General features: G+C 38.8%; 1 long non-coding RNA gene across 4 annotated transcripts in view; it reads left to right on the top strand.

Moving 5' to 3' along the window:
- The window catches only part of LOC129401580 (uncharacterized), a 200,441-nt gene that overhangs the window by 89,763 nt on the left and 90,949 nt on the right, over nt 1-19,729 (top strand). Inside the window, exon 3 of one of the 4 annotated variants that reach the window (XR_008628412.1) lies at nt 535-740. The exons of the other annotated variants lie outside the window; for them this stretch is intronic. This is a non-coding gene — a long non-coding RNA (uncharacterized LOC129401580). The remainder of the gene's footprint in view (nt 1-534; nt 741-19,729) is intronic. 4 annotated transcript variants of the gene reach the window in all.

Below are 19,729 nucleotides of genomic sequence, written 5' to 3' on the forward strand. Positions count from 1 at the left end.
TATGCAGCTGTTAGGAAAGATGAAGTTATGAAATTTGCTTATAAGTGGATGGCTATGGAGAGTATCATGCTAAGTGAAATGAGTCAGAAAGAGAGGGACAGACACAGAAAAACTGCACTCATTTGTGGAATATAAAATAACATAATATGGGACTGACACCCAAGGACAGTAGACACAGGGCAAGGAATATTGCTCCATAGATTGAAGACTTTCTCATGAGCTGAGGGAGAAAGCAGCTGGAATGGAGAAGGGATCACTAAGTCAATGATGGTTGTAGAAATTGTTTGGATGGGAGATGTGTGCTGAAAGTAGATAAAGTACCAAATGTAATAGCCTCTCAATATCTGTGTTGCAAACCATAATGACCAAAAGTAGAGAGATAGTATGGGGAAAATTGTCTTTCACAGAGGCAGGAGGAGGGTTGAAAAGGGGGGGGGCATTGGTGGTGGAAAATGTGCACTGGTGGAGGGGTGGATGTTTGATCATTGTATGACTGAAACTTAAATATGAAAGTTTTGTAATTGTATCTCACAGTGATTCAATTAAAAATAAAGCAGTGGAGCCCCTCCCACCGCTGCCGAGATGTGACCCCGGGGGCCGCATGTGCGTGCGGCTCCTCCGCAGCTGCACGAGCGTGAATCCAGACCCAGCTGAACCAACTTCAACATGGGCAGCTCCTTGCAGATTGTCTCCAGCCAGAGAACTAAGCCGAGACCCCATGCCCACCCAGGAGGGGAAAGGTATTTCTCTCTCTTGCCTGTCCCTTCCCGGGGATGAAGGGCGTGGGGACCGCCATATTATGACGACCACAGATGGGGTTTACAAGCTTGCAATGATCGAATATCCAGAAGAAATCTCCCTGGACTTAGTTGTTAAAGTACAGAAATACAAAACCGCGTGACCGCAGTAGCGGCCGTGTGACCTCATTTCTCTTCACAACAGGTCTGACTCTAGTGGGGTGCTCCTAATAATAATGGTGAGGTTTGTGTTGAAATATTGAATGTAGCCAAAGTAAATAGTAAAGTGAAATTTATCAGTTACAAGGCGGGGGGGGGGTGCGGGGGTGGGCGGGATGGGAGGTGTACTGTGGGTTTTTGGGTTTTTTTTTTTGTCTTTGGTGGTGGGATATGGGCACTGGTGAAGGGATGGTTTTTTTCAGCATTGTATGACTAAGACTTAAGCCTGAAAGCATTGTAATTTTCCACATGGTGATTTAATAAAATTAAATTAAAAAAAAAGCAGTGGAGGTGAGAACATCTGAGGTTTTTTTGGTAAGAGTATGAGATACACCGACCCCAGCCAGTAGGAAGGATGCTTTATGGAATAATAATGTAGGCTAATAATGTTAGTGGCTGAATTGATGTAATATGTTAATTAAGTTCTGATCCCCGCTCTGCTTGCTCTTCCCTTCTCTGAAAAGGCAGGGGTAGACTAAATGGTGTCCAGGACTGACTGTGTATCATTCTAGGACAGGGACAGGAATTAGGGCAACTTGTTGATATGTGTAATGAGATATAGGGGAAATGTACTGATATGCAGGGTGTGCTCTGGTCATCAAGGGTGATGTTCCATGGGAGTTTATTATCCCTTCCTTCCTCCCTCCAAGACAGAGCAGCCTGGAAGCCAGTTGTCTTCCTGATTCTTGATATCACACCTGCATTACTGTCTCCATATGTAGAGACCATTGTTGAGCACATCTGTTTAGGGCAGTGAGCACCCCAATGAGAGCATTATGATGGAGAAAGTAAATGTTGGGATATTGAGGGATCCTGTCCTACAGTTAGGATATTTAAAATAATAATGTCATTTCCTTCCATATTGAAAAGTAGTACATGGTTGAGGCAGAGACTTATTAATGATAATAAAGTTCCCACCATTAATAAAAAAATAATTTGACTTCACATGATCACACTATCTCATAGTATCTTTCTCTAGATGATTTCTTCCCTCTTAATTATTGTTTTTTTTCATATGAATGGATTTTTAATTTCTTTTTTTGGGGTGAGGATGCTACACTCAGAGTGCATAGGGCTTACTCCTGGCTCTCTGTTCAGGAATTATTCCTAATAGTGCTTGTGGGACCATATGGGATGCCAGGGATAGAACCTGGGTCAGGCGCATGCAAGGCAAGTGCCTTCCTAATGTACTATCTCTCTGGCCTTTTTAACTCTTCACTGTATCACTGTCATACCATTGAGCAACGATTTGCTCGAGTGGGCGCCAGTAACATCTCCATTTGTCCTAGCCCTGAGATTTTAGCAGCCTCTCTTTATTCGTTATTTTCAGTGGTGCAGCATTGGAGGCTCTTTCAGGGTAAGCAGAATGAGACCCATCATTGTTACTATATTTGGCATATTGAATACGCCACGGGGAGCTTGCCAGGCTCTGCCCTGTGGACAGGATGCTCTTGATACCTTGTCAGGTTCTCTGAGAGGGAGAACGAGACTATAAGAGGCTCCAGGAGCATTGTTTTATAGTCTCTGGATCTTGGCCGTTGATGGGATTACACAGCACAGGCAGTTTGTGGGTGTGGCTGCCAAGCTATTGGAAAATGGGGGGTCTGGGTGGACGAGGCCCAGTCCTGATCCAAGCAGGCTTGGAGATCCCAGCCCTGGGTCCCACCTGGGTTCCTCTGCCGATTCCTTCATGCCTGAGGCTCATCCGAACAATTGGAGAGGGGCCTTAAGCATGGCTGTGGCTGGGTTCCATCGATCTTTGACTGCCGGGGCTCTGCTTAGGGCGGGGAGGGAAACTCAACCCGCCCCCCTCCGAGGGGCCCTGGTGAAGACAGCTAGGCACGGGCCCAAGAGAATCTGCCTTTAACTCTTAAGGTTTATTATTTAGGTAACATTGGCTATAATACTAGAGAAGCTCCAGACATAAAGCTTCACATCAGACATCTGTATATGTCGTACCACACTCAGGAACAAAGCCCTAGTTGCCATGACCACTATCCAGTTGGCCCTGCCCTCTTCTCCTTTGGTGTCCATCATTCTGGTGTCAGAATCTAAAGCAGAGTTTCCAAAAATGACACTGGAACCATCCCAAGGCACCAGGAATGTATGGATAATCCTAGGTGCAAGACTGTTAATGGAGGGGAAAGCCCTTTCTGTTTATTCTCTTAGAGAAGGGAGACTTCCAGGGGGGCTGCTGAGTAATTTTTGTTTCTGAAACAAGGGCAGTAGGACAAATCACTTTGGGAACATCTCTTTTGCTATGTTTCTTTCTTTGGAGGGGACTCCTTGATGGCAATTCTCAGCCAGCTGGACTGGCGGTTCAGTGGGAGGGCCCTGCAATGCTGGGAATTGCTGGAGTTGGGTTGCAGGGCTGGGAGGCCTGAGGAATGTAGCCATAGAAGCTGGGGGCTAGTGTGATGCCAGGGATTTTGGATGTCACATGTCAGGGATGCACCTTGCCTTTGGTACTATCTCTCCAACCTCTGCTTTCTTTGCTGCTTTGGTGGTACTGGGGCTGGCTTCCAAGTGATGCAAGGAAGACCTCGGGGCCCTCAAGGCAATTCATGGAGAACAGGACAGTGGTGGGTCAATACAAGGAGTGCCAGGTTTGAGTCCCTCTCCAGGTCCTTGTGGTTTCTTTGTTTCTTGGTTTTACACATGAGTGAAATCATATGATATTTATCTTTTCCCTTCTGATTAATTTAATATAATCCCCTCAAGGTCCAGCCCTTTTGTTGCAAATGGCAAGATTTTAATAGCTGAATATATTCTACTGTGACTATCTACCAATCTTTATTCCATTGTTCTTTATTCATTCATCCTTTGATGAATAAATTCATTCATCTTTTACAAATGGCGAGATTTTAATATTTTTATAGCTGAACAGTATTCCACTGTGTATTTTGATCAAATCTTCTTTGTTCATTTATCCTTTGATAAATGAGAAGGGTTGTTTTCATATTTTGCTACTGTAAATAATGCTGCAAAAACAAAGAGGTTCATATATGTTTTGGAATTCATACTTTCATGTTCTTTGGATAAATGCCTGTGTGAAACATGCGTTCTGTTGCTGAGTTACGTTCCCAACCCATCAATATTTTCACTTTTTAAAAAACTTCATACATATTGTTTTATTTTTATAGTTAGTGGGCTTTATGTTTTTTAAATATAAATTATACTAATTTATATTTCTATGAAGAGTATACCCAGCTGTGCTTGGAGTTAATTCTTGGCTCTGTGCTTGAGGATCAGTCCTAGTGTGAATCTGAGGACCTTATGGGATCCTGGAAGATACTCATTATTGGGAAGGAAAATACAGGACAAATTAACTCTCTACAAGTACTCATCTGGCAAAAATAGTATAATTTTAGTATAAAATACTAAATACTAGTATAATTTTAGTATAAAAATTATCTAGTTCTATGTTGGTGGGTATTCTGAAAACTGTGATGCCCTACTGATGGGTGGGAATGTAGCTGCAACAGAAATGCTACAGAGGACTCTAGTGGTGATAGCAAATTTAGTCTGTGTATACTTTCTGACCCAGAAAATTTTCTCCTTAGTCCATATCAGGAAGGAATTCTCAGAGTGCACAAGGGTCCTTTAGGAAGTAAAACATCTCATAGAGGGACATCAGGTGTCTGGGAGAATTATTAATAGCACCATTTTCAATTTGAAGACTGTTTTCTCTGAGTATAAGGATTATTATCACAACCTGTTTATTGTGGAGGGTTTGGAGGTAGCTTGGGTTGTAGAGAGGCAAAATGTTTATGTATGCTATATATCAGAAGTTACAGACTAAGTACCAATTGGAAAAGAAGGGATCTTAGAAACATAATTTTGAAGAAGAGAAACATAATGAGGTACATAGCAATAATATTCTCATATAGTTCATATCCATGCATATAATACTGCATGTTTTATAAGAACACTTTCTAACAGGAGGACATGCATTAAGCTCCTTAGAATTGTTGCATTTGTGCAGGTGAGGAAGAAAAGGTGGAATAAAGGGGAAATAAGATGGCCATAATGATGACAATAAATCCCTCAGTAGTATGATGAACTCAAACCTAATTATCTGAAGTCAAAAATAAAAAAATTCCATCAGAATAGATAAAACTGAGATTTTTAACATATCAAAATAATAATAGTATTTTAAAAAATTTCCATTTACTGGTCTATTCTCTTTGGGGCTTTAGTAGATATTTAAATCTGTTTAAGTGTCTTAAATAGGACAGTATAGACAAAACAAATAAGAATGCAAAACTAGGAGAGATAAGGTTGGAAATGTAATTAATTATCTAAAATTTGCACCCAAAATTTCTATATATTTTCTAGAGTTGAGTCTCAGATTTTCCATTAAATTCTCCAGAAAATAAAATGCCCTCATAAACATAATCTACATTTTCTGTTATGGCAACCACCACAAAGCCACTCCAGGTACTACAGACGCAGCACAACTATTTCCCATTCTGAGATCAGAGAGAAATTTCTCCCTTGGGCACTCAGAAGGAGGGCACTGTGTAATGGAATAGCGACCTAGAAAACTAATTTCTACAGAAAGACTCCTTCCAAAGCCATATTGAATACCTAAATGCTAATTTACTATAACAGAGTTTTAGCTCTTTGAATCTCTGCAAAAAAAAAAAAAAACTAGGTTTCCTGAACAGACTCCTTCAGGAAACATTCCTGCGTGTGCAGTAAAAACTGCAGTCCACAGCCATTTGAATACTTCTACTTGATCATGTACTGTAAGGCCAGCCTTTCCTGATCACTATGCTAATACCTAATGAAAGAAAAAAAAAAGAAGGATGTTCCTTCCAGATTCTTCAGTGACTGTTGCCTCATGCCTCTGAGGAAGGAGTGAGAAATAAAGAGAGGATGTTTCCCTCTATCCCTCCTAAAATAGTTTAGCAGCAGTTAAATACTTATTGATTAAAAATCAAATGGAAAGTAAATCTATTGGACATCACCACAGTAGTGGAACCAGCAACAGTTAATGCATAATAGAAAGATTTAGTGGAAAGCATCTGCTGAAGGAATCTTCTCTGAGACCGGACCTGCAAATGGGCTGTGTGTGTGAGAGAGAGAGAGAAGACAGAGAAAGAGAGAGAGAGAGAGAGAGAGAGAGAGAGAGAGAGAGAGAGAGAGAGAGAGAAAGAGAGAGAGAAAGAGAGAGATAGCACAAAATGGGAGAGAAAGAGAATCCGCCTCTATGATTCATTCTGGGTTTTGAGTAGAGCAAGTATGTTTCATCCAGTCATTTTGAAGAATGGCTGAATTAACCCCTAAAAACCATCTAAGTACGTTTGATTTTGTATTTATAAAGTAACCTCTGCTTACAGAGCTTCCAACAGCCTGACAAAGGGAGGTCCAACAGATTAATGCCAAGAGAGTGATAATTCTTTCTTTCTGTGTCTTGACTGTGACTCTTCATCTCATCTATCAAGAGATGAAGACTATTTATTCATCCGTTCATCATAGGCTCACCTTGTGACTTGTTTTGGCTAATAGAGTGTGGTGGAAGAAATGGTAAACCAGTTCTAAGTCTAGATCTTACAAAGCTTCAAATACTATCTCCTCCTCTACCTTCGCCTTACTTTTTTCCTCTCCTTTCCTTCTTGTATTTTGTCCTCTCCCTCTTTTCCACTCTCCTCCTCTATTCTCTCTCCCTCACTCTTGTTGTTGCTCTTTCTCTCTCACCGTCTACCAACCATACAAGCCAATGTGAGAAACTGCCCCCGGATGTGTGACTAAATCCAAATTCTTTCCGTTTTAGCTCTCTGAATTTTTGCATGATTGTTACATTGAAATACCTAACTGAGATAGAGAGGTCAATAGGTTTTATTATTTTGAATAATAGAAAATTGGGCCATAATCCTAACTAAGCTAATTAATCTTAACAAAATGTTACAAATCAAAATGCCTTTTTATATTTGGATTATGTCCAGGATCATACTAGTCATGAACATGGAAGTACTTGAGGACTCTGGTGGACAAAGTTGAATTTCCTAGCATGCAATGTGGAGGATTAGACCTGAGACAAGTGAGTTTCAAAGCATACATGTGGGGCATGGCCATATGTCTCTCTGTAGAAAAAAATCTCTCAAGCTTCACAGTTACTGTTTCTACATTTCTTCTTAGTTTACGTGACAGAGGGTTGTTTTCCTCTTCAAGTATCTTTAATTACTCTGAAATTGCTTCGCACCTGCTACTGTGAATTATCCAACAGTTCCTTTTCTGAGCAGTGTTTTCCACACTGGGTTTATGTCTCATCACCTCTCCCCAGGGAAATGGGGTAAAGGTGGAGGATTGTGCACAAAATCACCTATCACAAATGAAGCTGGAAGATACCCACATTTAATGGGGTTGTACAGTGGCTTTTGTGACTATTCACACTCCTGACATCTTCCTGTCTTTGAGGGGTTTTGGGTCAGTTTTATTGTGAGAAATTTGGCTGGGCTAATCTTTGTGACAAGACAGAGGCACAGCTGGATGGGCCCCTCTCTCCCGTGAGTCACGGGCATCTGCTATGCGGTGGCCCGAATCTCATTATTACCATCATTACTGCACGGGCCTGTGCTTCTGAAAGCAGGAGTGGAGGATTCTGAGATTCACTAATGCCTCTTTAGGAGAACAAAAGAAAGGTTACTGTTTTCAGGAGAAGTCATTGTGAAAATGCATCTCTCTGTGGCCTGCAAGGAATGAGAAATTTCTTTCCTTTCAGAACTGCTAAAGGAGGCAGTTGCACAATTTTTAGGATATGGGTGCAAGAAAATAAGAATTTAGAATTTGGTTTACAGACTACCTAGAAACTTCGGGGCTATTTTAGAAAAAAAAATTGCGCGTGTGTATGTGTGTGTGTGTGTGTGTGTGTGTGTGTGTATGTGTGTATGTGTGTGTTTTTTCCTTTTCAGATTTAAAGACTGAGAGCCTTATGACAGAATAATTTTGGAATGAATGTAGAGTATCTGAGTTTTAGATTTCTTTGGTTTCATGGCTCTGCCACATTAACCATATGCTTTGTGGAAAGTTACTTATCTTTGCTTGACAACAGTTCTCATTCATTTGGTGAGAAGGGCACAAAATTTTTCATGATGATTAACTTAAATGTGTATCCTGGAGCATAAAGATACTTGATAGATGTATTTTATTTCCTCCTCTTTAATCATTTCTTTGTATTTAATTTACTTGCCTTTTTAGTAGTTTTTATTTCTCTGTAGGATAGGTATTTGGAAAGCAAGGGGGACATTTATACCAAGATATTTAAACTGCTTATACTTTTTTACCTAAGTTATGTAAGTGTACACTAAAATTATGGTCAAATTTTAACATGTACAAAGAAATAGTTATAAACTGATCTAATATTGCTTAAAAATATCTCTCCTGAAAATTTTCCTGTTTATGTTTTGAAACTCGGCACTCTCTTTACCTATCTTCAGTTATTTGTGCTATTTGATGCCTATTTTTTTTTTTTGCTATTTCCGGTCGATCAGTAAATTCTCATTCCTTCCCTGAATCACTAAGATCTAGACTAGTATTAATTCCCCATGGACAAAACACAAATCACTCTCACAAAGATTATTAGACAGACTTATTTTTTTTGCATATGCAGCCAGTTTTGAGGATAAGCAAAAATCTTAATTATAATCCACCTTGCACACTTGTGTCTCAGTTGAGAGGTACTTCATGGTAATTACTATGCCTGTACTTCATAATGTTTAGAATAAAATGGTCAAAATAGAATTTATTAAGAAAACAGTTAAGAATATGTAGAATATAAAGAAACATAGTAATATAATTAAAAATAGCCAATGGTAATAACTTCTGAGAGTTGATCTATAGAACTGAGTTTGCCAAAGGGGTGGATAGGGGAAATGGCATGTATGCCTGAAACATTATTAACAGTATTGTAATCCTGGTACCCAGATGAAAATTGGAAAGAGAGAAAAAGTAGAGGAAAGGGAACTCATTCAGACAGGTCAGTTGGTGTGTCCTCATCTCTGAGCTGCGTTCTTCCAAGGTATTACTTTTATTAAAAACCCTGGAATGAGCATTTGTTTATTTATTTTTGTCTATTTTTTAAATTGGATCGCATGAGATAGTGCATTGCAAAGCTGTTCATGATTTGGTTTCAGGGATACAATGTTCCAACACCCATCCCTCCACCAGTGCACATTTCCCAGCACCAGTGTCTCCACCTGCCCTACCTACACCCCATCCCTGCCTGCCTCTGTGGCAGACATCTCTCTCTCTCTTTCTCTCCTTCCTTCCCTCTCTCTCTCCCTCTCTCCCTCTCACTCTCCTCTCCCTCTCTCCCTCTCTTCCTCCCCCATTTTTGGCATTATGGTTTGCAGTACAGATACTGAAAGTTTATCAGGTATATCCCTTTCCCTATTTTCAACACTCAGTTCTTGTCCAAAGTGATCATTTCCAACTATTGTCATACTGGACCCTCCTCTATCCTTTCTCTTGGGGTGAGCATTTTAAATCTCCCTTTTCCTAAATAAAAAATGGAATCTTCTATATCTCAAATGGTCAGCCGACAGATTAAGAACATGAGCAAAGGGCTGCTTTACTTTAAAGTCTTTGTTCTTGCTCATGTTTCCAGTGTCTCCAAGGCAGGGTTTCTTACTCTTGACTACACATTGAAATAATTTTGGAAGTTTAAAAAAAAACAATAGCAGGTCAACATAATTCTGGAGAATAAAGTTGAAGGAGTCAGACTATTCAACTTCATAATTTACTCTAAAACTTAAGTAATCAAATTATCAAAGAGTCAGTATATCAGTGAACAGAAGAGAGAGTCCATAAACAAACTAACACAATACAGTTAATTGATTGTTGATAAGGCAGCACAGGTATTCATTAAGAAAAAATAGGCTTTCACCAAACGGTAAAAAAAGGATAACATAGACCTGGTCTTACTCTTATAGTTCACAGATTTATATGTAAATTATAAAGCTATAAAATGGGAAGAATAAAACATATGTGAAAAGCTATGTGAGCTTAAATTTGATTATTTTTTAGAAGTATGATCCAAAGCATGGCTTATTAAAGGAAATATTAATAAGTTGAACTTTATTTAAATTAAAAACTTCTGTGAAAAATACTGTTAAAAGACAAATCACAGACTGAGAGGAAATATTTGCAAACACATTTCTGACAGAAGTCATATATAAAATGTACAAAAGAGCTCATAAAATGACACAATAAGAAAACAATTGAACTTTAAAATGGTCAAAAGAACTGAACAGACACTTAACCAAAGAAAGTGTACAGATGGAAAATTAGCATGTGAAAAGGTACTCAACCTTTTGTTTCCTATTGGGGAACTGAAAATTACAGTAATAAGAGATAATGCCTTTTAAAATGGCTAAATTTTTAAAAACCTGACATCTATTGCTGAAAAGAATAGTGAAACAATAAGAAAGTCTTATTCACTTGTGGTAGGAATGTAAAATAGAACTGGAAGATAGTTTAGCAGTTTCAAAAAAGCTAGTTGTAGCTTTAGCATACTTTTCAGTACACAAACCATTACATATTTGCTGTTTTGAACACCTATACAAAAAAACTGCTTATGAATGTTTATAGCATGTTTATAGTATCTTCATTTATAAATTCCTAATCTGTAAGCAACCAAGATGTCTTTCAACTAGTGAATGAATAAATAGCTTTGGTATATTTCTAGCATAGAATAATAACAGTAATAAACTATCAAGTCACAAAAAGACATGAATGAATCCTAAATGCATATTGTTAACTGAAAGAAGTCAGCAGGAAATGATTTAGGATTCAAATTCTATGGCATTTAAAATATGCAAACAACAGAAATGTTGGAAAGATCAGTGTTTCCAGGGACACAGGGGAAGGGGGCGAGAGTTTAATATAAGTGAAGTATGGGGGATTATTTAAGAGTCTGAAGTATTCTGCATAATAATTGCAACCATGGGTACATTGTATTGTACAGTTGTCAAAACCTGTAGAACTGTATAGGACAAAGACTGGACTTCATTCTACACTAATTTTAAGTCATTTAGTAGATCAGGGATTCTAGAGTAAAATTCAAAACTGTGACAAAGCAATCTATTATAAGTGTCTTAACCTCAATGAAGGGTGTGAAAGCAAAAGGATCCTATCTGATTAGCCTTGGAAATGAATGTAGTTGGAAGATTAGAAGCAAAAAATCTTTACATAAAAGTTTTCAACTCAAGTTTATGAAGTTGTTTCCTTGTGGTGACACAATATCCTATATCCATATTCTCCAGAATCTAATACATACATACATACATACTGGAGTTCAACCATTAAATCAATGGTAAACAATGGTAGAGCCAAATTTCTTGTGGTTGAAACAGGAGGTTACAGATCAGAAAGAGGAGACTTTAGTAGCATTGAGGACATCTAGTACTCAGGTCTTGGTTCTGATATTATTTTAGAATAAAAGACTTGGAAAAATGTAGTAAAAGTAAGAAATAGAATATAATAGTAAATAATCAAGGATAATCTCAGTGTCCAAAAGAAAATAAAGTGCTCAGGAAAGATCAACAAAATAGTGAAACTGAGAATATGTCAAAGGGACATGGAGCTGTGAAAGTTCCCAAGGGCAAAGCTGGAAGAGTTGAGCAATAAAGCAAATAAAGTAGCACTGGATTGAAAATCCAAGCACAGATAAATAAATGTTTCCATACTGATTTGCATAGATTACTAAATAAATGGAGGAATATGGAAATAGATTTCCTGCACAAGAGAATTCTAAACATTTTATATAGATTCTCTTCCCTTAAGGAAGTGGAAGATTACTTTCCATTCTCAAAATGTGGGTTGCACATGTGACTTTGATAGAGCAGAGTATGAAAAAGGGGAGAAAAGGTTCAATTTATATACTGCACAAAACTGCAAATACTCTGTGATAAATTATGCTGTTATATGTACCTTTGATGAGAATGACACCTTAGGGTCTTCTTCCCCAAGCACACTATCCTTCCAGTTCAAACAGGAATCAAACATTATTAAGATCTAAGTAAAGGGAAATTCTACAAATTATCTGACCACTACAAAAGTCAAGATTATCAGAATCTAGGAATGTGTAACTGTCACAGCCCCGAGGATCCTAATGAGATATGACTGGGATACAAGAAATATCTCTATCTTTGCAATTTTTCTGTAAACCTGACTGTCCTAAAATAAGACATTTATTTCAAAGAACTTATGCTGAGTATTACTCCCTGAGGATTCTGATTTAATTTGGTGAGCCTGACTCAAAGGATTTTCATAGGAGCCAAGTGCTTCTACTGTGCCTCTGGTAAACCTCTGTTCCAAGGAAAGGGATTTCTAAACAAGCTGCTCACTCTTCCTCTCTTTTGTTTCATTGTAATGATCACTCTGAACTTGTCCTTGCTACAATAGCAGAGTTACTAAATAATTTTGGTTGTCTTAGTACAAAAGTTCTTTAAATACACATAAAATCAGTGAGATAGAACTTAAGTGCTTTGTATATTAAATAAAATATTATGCAGAAAACTTTTTAAAAATTTTATTGAATCACCGTGAGATAGTTACAAGCTTTCACGTTTAGGTTACAATCTCACAATGATCAAACACCCATCCCTCCACCAGTGCACATTCCTCACCACCAATATCCCAGGTATACCACACCTTTCCCACCCTCTCCCCCTGCCTCCATGACAGACTGTATTCCCCATACTCTCTCTCTACTTTGGGGCATTATGGCTTGCAACACAGACACTGAGAGGTCATCATGTTTGGTCCATTACCTACTTTTGGCATGCATCTCCCATCCCAACTGGTTCCTCCAGCCATAATTTTCTTAGTGATCCCTTCTCTTTTCCATTTGCCTTCTCCCCTCTGCTCATGAAGCAGGCTTTTAGCTATGGGGCAATCCTCCTGGCTCTTGTCTCTACCATCCTTGGGTGTCAGCTTCATGTGATATTATTCTATACTCCACAAATGAGTGTAGTCCTTCTATGTCTGTCCCTCTCTTTCTGACTCATTTCACTTAGCATGATATTCTCCTTTTCTATCCATTTATAAGCAAATTTCATGACTTCATCTCTCCTAACAGCTGCATAGAATTCCATTGTGTAGATGTACCAAAGTTTCTTTAACCAGTCATCTGTTTTAGGGCACTCGGGTTGTTTCCATATTTTGGCTATTGTGAACAGTGCTGCAATGAATATATAGGTACAGATGTCATTTCTACTGTGCTTTTTTGCATCCTCGGGATATATTCCCAGAAGTGGTATTGCAGGTTCATATGGAAGCTCGATTTCTAGTTTTTTGAAGGATTGTCCATGTTTTCCAGAAAGGCTGGACCAGTCAGCATTCCCACCAACAGTGAAAGAGCGTCTCTTTTTCCTCACATTCATGCCAGCACTGGTTGCTTTTGTTCTTTTGAATGTGTGCCAGTTTCTCTGGTGTGAGATTTATCCAGAAAACTTAAATCAGTTTAGGCAAATAGGGAAGAGTAGAGTTGAAACATGTGTTATTAGCTTAATTCTGTACATGGTGGTAATGCCTTTAGTTCCCTTCCTCAATGCAAGAGGCTTTGGCTTTAATTAGTTAGTGGGCTTATTCTCCAGGGTTTCCTTTTGTCAAATGAACATTACAAGCTAGCAAATGCAACTTAAAAGCTTAGGAACAACAAACTCAACCAAGCTATGTCTTTCTCTTGTGCAGGTGTTTAGGCAGAAAGAGTTTCTGGGTATTCTACCTGATGCTAGAGGTAACTGGTTCCACCAGTCAAGGAAGAAGGACTCCTACTGCCTGGTACCCAGAAGAACTTTGGTAAAGCATCAGGCCTAGTGGTCATGGAACTCAGATTCCTCACAGGCAATTAAAGCATTTAATCCAGAGATGGTGGAACTGTATTTTTAGACTTAACACTATTTACTTAAAACAGGTCAGGACATTGTCTCATACACATTATGGTGTGAAAAGTATTCATTTTTCCCACTTTTTATTCTTCATAAATAGTTATTTGCAGGAACGCTATTGTTTTTGTAAACCTATAGGAATATTAATCAGGAGGTGGAAAAAAACTGTGGACACTAGAAGTTGACTCTGGTGGTAGAATTGGCAGTGCCTGCCTGAAACTCAATTATAAATAACCTTGTGAATCACAGTGCATTAATAAAAATACTTTTTTTTTGCTTTTTGGGTCACACCTGTCAATGCACAGGGGATAGAGGGAGGGGGGGAGAGAGAGAGAGGGTGAAGGAGAGGGATAGGGAGAGGGAGAGGGAGAGGGAGAAGGAAAATACCTGCCATAGAGGCAGACTGGGGGCTGGGGCATAGAAGGAGAAAAACTGGTGGTGGGAAAAGTACACTGGGGACAAGTATTGGTACATTTTATTATTGAAACCCAATAATGAACAAGTCTGTAACTATGTATCTCACAATGGCTTAATAACAAAAATAAATAAAAATAGCATTTACTTCTAAATCAAAGGACTACCCCAAAGTTTCATTTTCTTATGTGTACTGACTATAAATTCAAGTTTTACAGATATTCTGTTCAGTATAACCACTAATCAACCCAACTTTAGGTTTCAATTAAGCAAATTAAGTTTTATAATTAAACATTAGACATTAAACAAAATTAAAAATTGATTCGCAGTCATATTAGTCACATTTATAATACTGCCACTAGACTGGACTGCACTTTTGTTGTCACAAAAACTCTATTGACAACACTGTTGTATAAGTTACTTCTAAGAATTCTCAATAATATGCAGTTATTTGCTAAAAAGGGGGGGAACTTGTTTCTTGACAATCAAGATATCACAGCATGTGCTTTCTATTATCTAATTGTCTATTATAAAGATTAGAGATGTGTTCTGTAGGGGGAAGGGCATTTGTCAGACATGGAGTTTTGTGAGATTACACTAATTTAATGTAAGGGATGTTGAATTAGATGATTGAAGTGGATTTTCCAGATGGCATAGCAGTGTAAAACTCAAATTGATAACTCCTGAAAAGCATTTCTGATCTAAGCCAAGTGTGTATTGTTGAATATTAATTCTATTAAGTTATGTCAGTAGGGAATTTAGGTATGTGACCCAAATAAGTTTCTGGTAATTTCTTGTAATAGAGTACTAGTGCTCAGTGGATCACAACTGGATATGGGGTGGGATGAAGGGAGGAGAGGAGGATCAGAATGACCTGAGGAGTTTGTGAAATTTTCCTAGGTTGCCACTAAAAGTGTCTGACAGAATGATGAGGTGGGTAGGGAAGTCTTGCACATACATATTTTTTTTTTATAGTTTATTTTTAATTAGTGAGTCAACGTGAGGGTACAGTTACAGATTTATACATTTTTGTGCTCATGTTTCTCCCTTACAAAGTTTGATAACCCATCCCTTCACCAGTGCCCATTCTCCACCACCAGTAAACCCAACATCCCACCCCCCCTTCCCAGTCCCGTCTCCCCCCGCCCCACACTGCCACTATGGCAGGGTATTCCCTTTTGTTCTCTCTCTCTGATTAGGTGTTGTGGTTTGCAATAAAGGTGTTGAGTGGCCATTGCGTTCAGTCTCTAGTCTATATTTGGCCCGCATCATCTTTCCCCCACATGACCAACAACCACATTTTACTTGCTGTTCCCTTCTCTGAGTTGCCCAGGATGAGAGAACAGCCTCCAAGCCATGGTGACAACCTCCTGGTACTTATTTCTACTATTCTTGGGTGTTCGTCTTATAGTCTATTATTCTATATTCCACAGATGAGTGCAATCTTTCTATGTCTGTCTCTCTCTTTCTGACTCATTTCACTTAGCATGATACTTTCCATGTAGATCCACTTATATGCAAACGTCATGACCTCATTTTTTCTAACAGCTGCATAGTATTCCATTGTATATATGTACCAGAGTTTCTTCAACCAGTCATCTGTTCTAGGGCACTCGGGTTTTTTCCAGATTCTGCCTATTGTAAACAGTGCTGCGGTTGCACATACATATTTTGAAAAATTCCTCTATATAAATCCATATGCCCAATCCAGTACATTTAGTGACGTGAAGAAGAAAATAATTACTGCATCTCTTTCCATTGTATGATGGGGAAAGTAGTATACAGGAGACACTGAAGACAACTTACCCCACTTCTGCCAGTGACTCTACAGCTTTGGTAGAGTCAGGTTGGTTAACCCACTTTCCATGCCATGTAGGTCAGTGGAATCTGTCAAACTGAGTTCTAGCCCACTTGATCTATATGCTATGGGAACTGGTGCCCACCACCTGAGTTTTTTTGGAGCCATGGACTCATGCTGGAGCAAGGGATTACTTTGCAGGAGAACAAAATTCAGTTCTAACTTCTGCTCAGGACTTCCAGGACTATAGCCTTCCCATGCATAAAAGAATTTCAGGAGAAGACAAATAATAAATTGAAGTAGTTTGATTTAGAGAACTATTAAATATTAGGGGCAAGGAAGGAGTGAGGGAGTAAGGTGGAGAGAAGATAGAGGGGAGAAAAGGAGGAGAATAGGCCAATGGAGATAAGTTTCGTGAGCGAACATGGTCTTTTCTGGGAAATATTAACATATTTTCTCCAAATTATCTTGGTCTGGAGTCCTCTGTATACATAGATATTAATCGGTTGTTGTTGCAAGGAAAGAGCCTTGAACTCTTTTTTTTTTCTTTTTGGGTCACACCTGGCAATGCACAGGGGTTACTCCTGGCTCTGCACTCAGGAATCACCCCTGGCGGTGCTCAGAGGACCATATGGGGTGCTGGGAATCGAACCTGGGTTGGCCGCATTCAAGGCAAACGCACTACTCGCTGTGCTATTGCTCCAGCCCCAAGAGCCTTGAACTCTTGATGATCCTTTTCTGTTATTATCAGGACCTTTAGTTTCCCGTGGAACATCTTCTTTTCTGAGATGTCCATCCTTCTCTCAGTTATGCCTCCATTTTTGCATCTAGGTGGTACCTAATTTTCCTCATCTCCAAAAATCTCAGTATTTGAATCTCTAGGAGGTTTGGTTTTTCTGCCTCTAGGAGGCTTCAGGACTAGTGACTAGGAAACATCTTGGTTTTACTATTTCCAAAAAATCTTCTTACCAGGGAGAATTCCTGTATATCTGCCTACAACATTATCATTTTTGCATGGGCCTATTTTTTCTATTGATTTAGAATAACCCCACTACATTGTGTATTGATTTTATTCCTCACTTTAAATTTTCTCTCCATAAGAATCCAGTTTTAAAGGAGCAACTCAAATCCCTGGGGACTACTGGATATATACTCCTCTGACTGACATGATATTCAATATATAGCATAATCATATATCTCTCAGCACCTCCAACAAATGCCCAGCTCCTGCTTCCTCTTCTTAAGACATCAAAGTCTTATATGTTATAAAGTGAAAAAGAAGGTACAGAAGGAGACTGGAGCAGGGTTATAAATTAGTAGTTCAGATTTCATGTCTAAAACATCTTTCTGAATATATCAAAAATCCTTTGTGTCTGCCTGTCCCTAGCAGGTCAGAAGTATGAGATGCCCTAAGGTTCAAGAAGCCATTCGGGTTTGTCTGCTCTAGGGTAACCATGTAGGGAGGCAGGAGACTCTTTAAGTCACCTCTTGTTTTGGCTTTTTAAAATTTAAAAATTGGAAGGAAAGAAGGATAAAAGGGTGTCTTTGCTGAAGACTACATCATTGATAGTAAATATTGAGTGTCCCTTGTGCTGATACAATGATACAATGTGCTGGTGTGATAAAAGGATACTTGTTCTTTTTCCTGGTGTCTGGCACATAGTTCCCTAAATTTTTGAAATTTCCATAGCAATGGGATTTGGGATTCTAAAGAAGCAAATCAAGATAGGTGGACCCAACCCTCTGGAGTGAGGGCTCAATCACTCACAAGGGGCCAGTGGTTCAGTATGTCACACCGTTTAAGGAAGCTCTCATGAGAATGCTGCACCAGTGAGCTTAGGGAGCTTGCAAGTTTTTGAAGACATTGATGTACTGAGAAAACATGAAACTCCATCCCTCCCCACTTTATCCTTCCCTAGTTTGCAATTTGCCTCTATTTCATTAGGCTGTTCCTGAGTTCTATCCTTTATAATAAAAAATGAAATCTAGAGGAGAGACTTCCTGAGTTCTGTGAGTCATGCTCACAAATTACTGAACTGGCTAAGAACCATAGGAACCTCCAGATTAGTAGTTAGTCAGGCAGAAAGTGTGGCTCATCTGGTAACTCCATTTATGGTTAGCACATAAAGGGGGAGTATCTTGTGGGACTAAGTCTGTGCTAATTGGATAATGTCACCACTGAATTGAATTATTAAGCTCTGAATTGGTATTAGAAAATTGGAAAATTGGTTGATGTTGGAATGACCAACAAATAAATATATATAAAAAGGTGAGCAACTACCAGCTTATTTCTTCTCTTTCATTATTTGAAAATATCTCTGTTTTTTGGCGGGGGGCGGGAGGGAGGTTTAGTACATGCCATATATCATCCAATTGCAACTTAAGATGCTCACCTTGATCTTTAGAGTTTGAACTTTATGGACCACATCCCCAGCCTTGCTATTCTCTGTCTCTGGATGGGGTTAAGCAACAGGGCATCCAGGCAGGAAATGAAAGGATGAAAGGAGAAGGAGGCTTGTGAGGTCAGAGTATTTATTCTCCTTGCTCTTGTGAGGATACTTAGGGCTGTGTTCCAAGATTAAATATTACTGTTTCTATGAAGCCAGACTTCTCTATGTGGCTTTTTCCTTCCAGTCATGCTAACCACTCTTCTTAACTCTTTGTGCCTATAGTAAGATCAGCTATTTAGCTCTGATTCCAGGTATTATCCACAATCTCTTATGTTCTGAGAACAACTTTGCAAAAAAGTTCTTCAGTAAACAAACTTTTCAATTCTCCTGATAATTAAGTGATCCATCTTACTGGGTTTCTGATTTATATAATAAGATGAATGTCCATTTAAATGTTAGTTTTATGCTTGCCAAATATGGTGATTTTTGTTTTAATATAGATGGTTCTAAGCCAGCTATTTGTTGTATCTTATGAAGGTCAGTCTGGTTAACAATGATAAAATCATCTAAGAGAATAGAATGCTTATCTTTTTATTTCCTTTGGCAGAAGAATATACATTCAATGAGCTAAAGAGAAGGAAGCTAGGACATCAGTTCTATTTTATAGCATTTAGAATTGCAATTTCAGTTGCCAGAATGTTCTCCTTACCCATTATGATTCTGGCAGTACTGTATGCTAAGCTTTGAAGATGCATAAGTAGTCTGGGATTTATACCAAGATGATACGTGTTGATGAGAGGTTGATAAATATTATAAAAAGTCATTGTTATTGACTGTTTTATTGCTGAGATGAAACGAGATAGTAGCATTCAGAGGTTTAATACTTGTGCCTGAAACATGGTTCCTTTTATGATTATCGTGATCATTTGATATTGTGTGTGTGGGAAGGGGGGGTATAGGGAGAGGGAGAGGGAGAGTGAGAGAGAGGGGAAGGGGAGGGAGAGAGCATTCCATAAATGTGTTTTAAAGAAAGCACAGAAATTTGTACTTTATTGTACTTCACTTGTTTATTTCCGAGATCAGATAAGATCGGGTGCATTGAAAATGGTACTGCTAGAGCGATAGCATAGCAGGTAGAGCATTTGCCTTGCACGCAGTTGACCCAGGTTCCATTCCTCTGTTCCTCTCAGAGAGCCTGGCAAGCTCCCAAGAGCATTCTGCCTGCAAGGCAAAGCCTGGCAAGCTACCCATGCCAAAAACATATGCCAAAAAGAG

This window comes from Sorex araneus, chromosome 1 (genome assembly GCF_027595985.1).
Source record: "Sorex araneus isolate mSorAra2 chromosome 1, mSorAra2.pri, whole genome shotgun sequence".
Lineage (NCBI taxonomy): Eukaryota > Metazoa > Chordata > Mammalia > Eulipotyphla > Soricidae > Sorex > Sorex araneus.